The sequence below is a fragment of the Notothenia coriiceps genome, unplaced genomic scaffold, assembly GCF_000735185.1.
Source record: "Notothenia coriiceps isolate Sejong01 unplaced genomic scaffold, NC01 NC01_scaffold00015795, whole genome shotgun sequence".
NCBI lineage: Eukaryota > Metazoa > Chordata > Actinopteri > Perciformes > Nototheniidae > Notothenia > Notothenia coriiceps.
In genome coordinates this window covers 153,021-158,446 of record NW_011348496.1, presented here as the reverse complement: position 1 = coordinate 158,446, position 5,426 = coordinate 153,021, and the positions used below count along the sequence as shown (strand labels likewise).

At 39.9% G+C, this 5,426-nt stretch overlaps 1 long non-coding RNA gene across 1 annotated transcript; it reads right to left on the bottom strand.

Moving 5' to 3' along the window:
• Nucleotides 1-270: 270 nt before the first annotated feature.
• On the bottom strand, nucleotides 271-1,781 carry LOC104949196 (uncharacterized). The gene is made up of 3 exons (XR_798778.1): nucleotides 1,690-1,781; nucleotides 1,074-1,155; nucleotides 271-370 (listed from the first exon to the last, which is right to left on the bottom strand). It is a non-coding gene; the product is annotated as an uncharacterized lncRNA (long non-coding RNA).
• Between the last annotated feature and the right edge of the window lie 3,645 nt (nucleotides 1,782-5,426).

Genomic DNA, 5,426 nt, shown 5'->3' with positions numbered 1-5,426 from the left:
CGAGAGCGCGTTTGTTTTGGATTAGGTAAGCCGGGTAACTCAAACACATCCAGGGTATATTGAACTGGATTCGTAGTACAGGCCTCTGGTGTACAAATCCAGCAGCTAACGTCTGCTAACTGTGTCTCTTTATTTCCACAATTGGCTACTTTATATACAAACATGTGTAGTGCTTTACACAATAAAATATTATTATTATTATTATTATAAACTGCTTTAATATACAGAAACTTGCCTGGATTTAATTGTATAATTTGTTTGTGTGTATGTGTGTGAATACCTAGCAGGAAGAGGAATTCTATCAACAGGAAGCCTCCTCTGTAGATCCTGATCATAGGCCAAACATCAGCCGTGCGGATCACCACAGCCCCTTGTGAGAGAAAAGCATATCACTTTACCAACCATGTGTAGAACTAGTTTTAAACATTCAAAAAACTGTTGTGACTATTTTTCCAAATATTATCTTTAGATAATGTCCCATTTTAAAGCAGGCCATGCTGTTTCCACATAGGGCTGGGGACCATCACCTTATAATATCAATATTGTGATATGAGACGAGATATTGTCTTAGATTTGAAAAATCGTTATATCAGAAATGTGGTCTATTCCTGGTTTCATGATAAATGACAGTAAACATGATATGAGAAATTCTCCTTATATAAACGTTTTGTTTGATTGTCATCACATCTCCCAGCCCTATTTCCACATATCATGCAAACGGTTTGAGGTTAGTTATTTACAAAAGCCATCAATTTGACTGTAACAAGTTGAGAGTAAAAAATAAAAACCCTTAACATATAAGTCATGAAAAACTAATATTCCTAAACCCCAGTGTGGTTATTTCCAAGGAAGGAAGGAGAGAGGAAATATGGAGGGAAGGAAGGAAAGAGGAGAGGAAAGGAAGGAAGGAGTGAAGGAAGAAAGGAAAGAGGAAAGATCGACGCAAGGAAGGAAGGCAAGAAGGAGGGAAGGACAGAAGGAAGGAAATAAGGAGGGGAGGAAAGAAGGAAGAAGGAAGAAGGGAATGAAGGGAGGGAGGGAGGGAGGAGGGAGGACTTGTGCTAGAGGAGTACCTGTAATGACCACTGTGACCATCAGCACCAGGAACACTCCACAGTACAGCCCCACTCTGAAGGTGGTCCAGGCAGGAGCCGGCTGAGGGGACACCACAACACTCTGAGCACATTTGACAGCATTATACATACATGTGATCATTAAATAACATCACTTTACAGGCATAATGCTGTCTATCAGTGGGGAGACCACTGCAGGTGTCCTCTTATCATATTGTATCATGATTATATACAGTACAATTGCAATGTAAATTGAGAGATGTAAAGGTTAGACTTCTATGTTTGTTTTTGGGTCAAATAAAAGAGAGAGTAGTTTTTTGTTAGAAAATCCATTCTGAAGTAGCATCAACATTCAAAAGGATTAGATCAAAAAATCTAACTGTAGATTGTGTCTAACTTTTGGGACAACAAATATCCATTTAAGGGTCACTGCTAAATGTTGCTTTATGTGACTAAAACAGGACAACAGGAGCATATGAATGCAGAGGATGACGAGTTAGTGAGCAGAACCTATGAGTTGATACTGTGTGTGTGTGTGTGTGTGTGTGTGTGTGTGTGTGTGTGTGTGTGTGTGTGTGTGTGTGTGTGTGTGTGTGTGTGTGTGTGTGTGTCAGACCTGTGCAGCTCCCAGGGGGGGGACCCTCAGTCTCTTCATGGCCCTCTGCCTGTCACCGCCTTCCAACTCTGTTGTGACCAATGCCTGAAACATAGAGAGGATGTTGATGTGTCCTAGCTCTCATGTCTTTTCTACATAAACATGTTGTGACGGCCGCACATTGATTCAAGTTGTTTCTTCTAAACTGTAATGGCAGGGGAAAAGGTTTAAGGCATGTTGTTTATCATGAAATGAAATGAACTATGACACATGTATATTATCCTCGCAACTGCAGTTGTTAATGTCCACTGTTATGTACGGTTTGAGGGTGTGGGTCTGCAAGCCTCATCTACATATTCACCTGTCGCGGCGCGCCCAGAGGCTTTTGAGTGGGCGCCTCACCGGGACGCCAGGGGTTGGTTCTCACGGGAGGAGGAAGCGTGTGTGTGGCGAATGCGGGTATTCAGCGGGATATTTAAGTTTCCTCAGCATGTATACATATGTTACAATGCAACGGGGAAGTAACTGAAAGTGGATATTGCATCGACCGACAAAGAAGCACGTCTCCATGGAGAGGACGCGCACAGATAGAGAGATTCTCTCCAACACAGGGTGAGATCGCTCCTTTGTGCCACGCCGATCATCGTGTTTTTCTTTCTGTGGATTATAGCCTGAATAGGCCTACAAACATTTCCGTTGTTTGCTGCCGACGGGCACAGGAGCAACAGCTTTTTTTCAATGAACTATAGTGGCCTGGATTAGGCAGTAAAGACCATTTCGGTTTATCGCCGAGCGGACTTTTTGTTGAGTTTTGTTTGTGTTTTGCTTGGCTGGAAAAATGTAAATATAATTGAATAACGTATAAACCTGTCTTTGTTTATTTTGTGAATGTGTGGATGGAGACAGTAGTACTGTAAATACACTTCCATGGGGATTCTTTTGTGGAAAGAGTAGATTGTCCGTTTATAAGTTCTGTTTTGCTTTTATAATATTATTTCATATCAAGCACAAAAGATTCTCTCTCTTTTTGTCCTGATCCATTTCTATAAAAACCTGTCTGAAAATGAGCTGATCAGATTTTGGAAACTTTATGATGTCATAACGATGTTTTGGCTTGTGTAACCATTAGCCAATCAGCAACCAAGGTAACCCCCCCTCCCCCCACCTGAATCTCCTCCTAGAGCACCATTGAGTTCTTTGTAACCAAATCTCTCTCAGAGGGGCGTGGGGAGGGGCTCNCTTAGCTCATTAGCATAATTGGGGGCGGGCCCACCTGTCACTTTGGATGCGATGTGATTGAAACAGTATCCTTATTACTACTCACAACAATAGACAAACTGTTTGTCTATTGTTGTGAGTAGTAATAAGGATACTGTTTCAATCACATCGCATCCAAAGTGACAGGTGGGCCCGCCCCCAATTATGCTAATGAGCTAAGTCCCGCCTCCCTTTCTTCGAGGTGGATGTCACACCTAGGTGTGAGATGCTTTGATGTGAGGGGTGAGGTGTCATCACCCGTAGGTGTGAAATGCCCCCCTGTGTAGCGCCTCTGTTGTCTAATCTTTTGATGTGAGGGTTGAGGTGTTATAACAGGTAGGTGTGATTTCACACCGGTGTGTTATAAGCCTTTGATGTTAATCTATGTGCTGATTAAGGCAGTCTCTTTGAAGTTGTTTGTGAGACTGTCTGGCCCCTGTCCCCTCAGAACCCTTTGTTGTCTAATCTAATTAGCCTTTGATGTCTGTCCTTTGATGTGTGTCCTTTGATGTGAGGGTTGAGGTGTTATAACAGGCAGGTGTGATTTCACACCGGCATGTTACAAGCCTCTGGTGTTAATATGGGTATTGATTGAGGCAGTCTCTTTGAAGTTGTGCGTGAGATTGTCTAGCCCCCGGCCTCTCCCCCTTTCCCCACCCCTTCCTGTCACACGATATGAGCCCCGAAGATAGTGGGGGTGGAGTTAGAAATACGCTCAGACTAAATAAACAGCCATTAATTTTCACTCACTAAGACACCTAAAAACGTTATTGTCCTCTCTAAATTTGATTTAGGATTTTTTTAAATGATTTGTGCTTGCTAAGGATGTTTCTTTTTAAGTTTTTGTGAGACTGTTAACTACAAGGAAGTCTCTGTTTGCAAAGAGGGTATTCATATTCATTTAAAAAGATCTTATTTAGGTTTTAATATGAATGGTGATAACTAAGGATGTTCTCTTTTAGTTGTAGGGCTTGTGAACTAGTGTGTAATTACTTTATTAACTATAAGAAAGTCTCTTTGAAGAGGGTAATACTAATTTAAAATATCCTATTGCCCCCATGATCTTGTCTTTTTTATTGTTTAATTACTTCACACAACTATAAGGAAGCCCAATATGAAGTTATGTGAGGTTGTATTGGGGTAATATTAGAATTTGCTGTATGCAAAAAAAAAGAGAAGTTTAAAAAAAAAAACGTTTTTCTGCTGTATTCAGACAAAGTATGCAGATCCAGTGTGGTTGATCAGAACAAAGAAAAGCTGTAAACACTTAAAATACATAGAATCAACAGTGTGAGGGTAAATTAAAATATTCATTTACAAACATACAAGGCTTTGTCTACTGAAGATCAATGCAAGGGCAGAGTTTCACTCTGTGGAGGGACAAAATAAGCATTGTTAATCACCTGGACAAAGGACTCTTTAAAGCAGAGATACCATATGCAGACACATACCTGAATATCAGCAGGAGAGGACTCTTTAAAGTAAATACATTATAAGGTTAACATTTCAGTGTTTTTTCTGTGTTTCTGTGGTTCTGTGTCTCTGTGTTTCAGTGTTTCTGTGTGTCTGTGTTTCAGTGTTTCTGTGTTTTGTCAGTGTTTCAGTGTTTCAGTGTTTTCAGTGTTTTCTGTGTTTCTGTGTTTCAGTGTTTCAGTGTTTTTCTGTGTTTTTGTGTTTCTGTGTTTCCGTGTTTCTGTGTTTCTGTGGGGGTATAATATGCACGTTTCAATACACATATATCATACATCTTCCCTGTTACCCTCCCCTTGTTATAATGAAGACAACAGTGCATGTGAAGGACTGTAATACACATGTATCAGACACGCTCCCCTTGCTATAATGAAGACAACCGTTTTTAAAATGTAAAAAACACTTTTTTTTATTTAAAAAAAAAAATGTCCTATTTACATTTTAATTTTTTCACACACAAAATCAATAGTTATACTGATTGTAACATCCCCAGGACCGTGTCCAGCTTAGAATTCCCCAGATTACTGGAAATATCATGATCACTTCAGTCAAAATATTCATGTGTATGCTGTTTTTGACACAAAGATGCATTACATCTACAAACAGAGCATACAATGAGAGCACATGATACACTTTTGATGTTTGTTTCATTTCTTTGGTAATGTTACAGAATGTTTCGGAAAATGAAGATTCCAGGACCACTTTAAATGTTTCGTTTACAATCGTTTCCCAATGACCAGGAATAGTACTGCCAGAACGAACGATATCCAAAATGTCTTCTAGTTTACAAACTTCAGCCATTCTGTTTACACGGGGATCACTATTCACTCTGTTTTCAATCGTCCTCATCACCACACTTATTAAAAGGGTATTGACTACATTCTGATCAATATATACCGAGCGTTTTGCATAGTAGTTCCCCATTTTATTTTACTTTAAAGAAAAAGTCAATGTATCGAAAAAGAAAAAATCCCTGTCTTCAATCAATCGCTGGTTATTAGTCTTCTTCTTCTCCATCCAACTCGAACTTC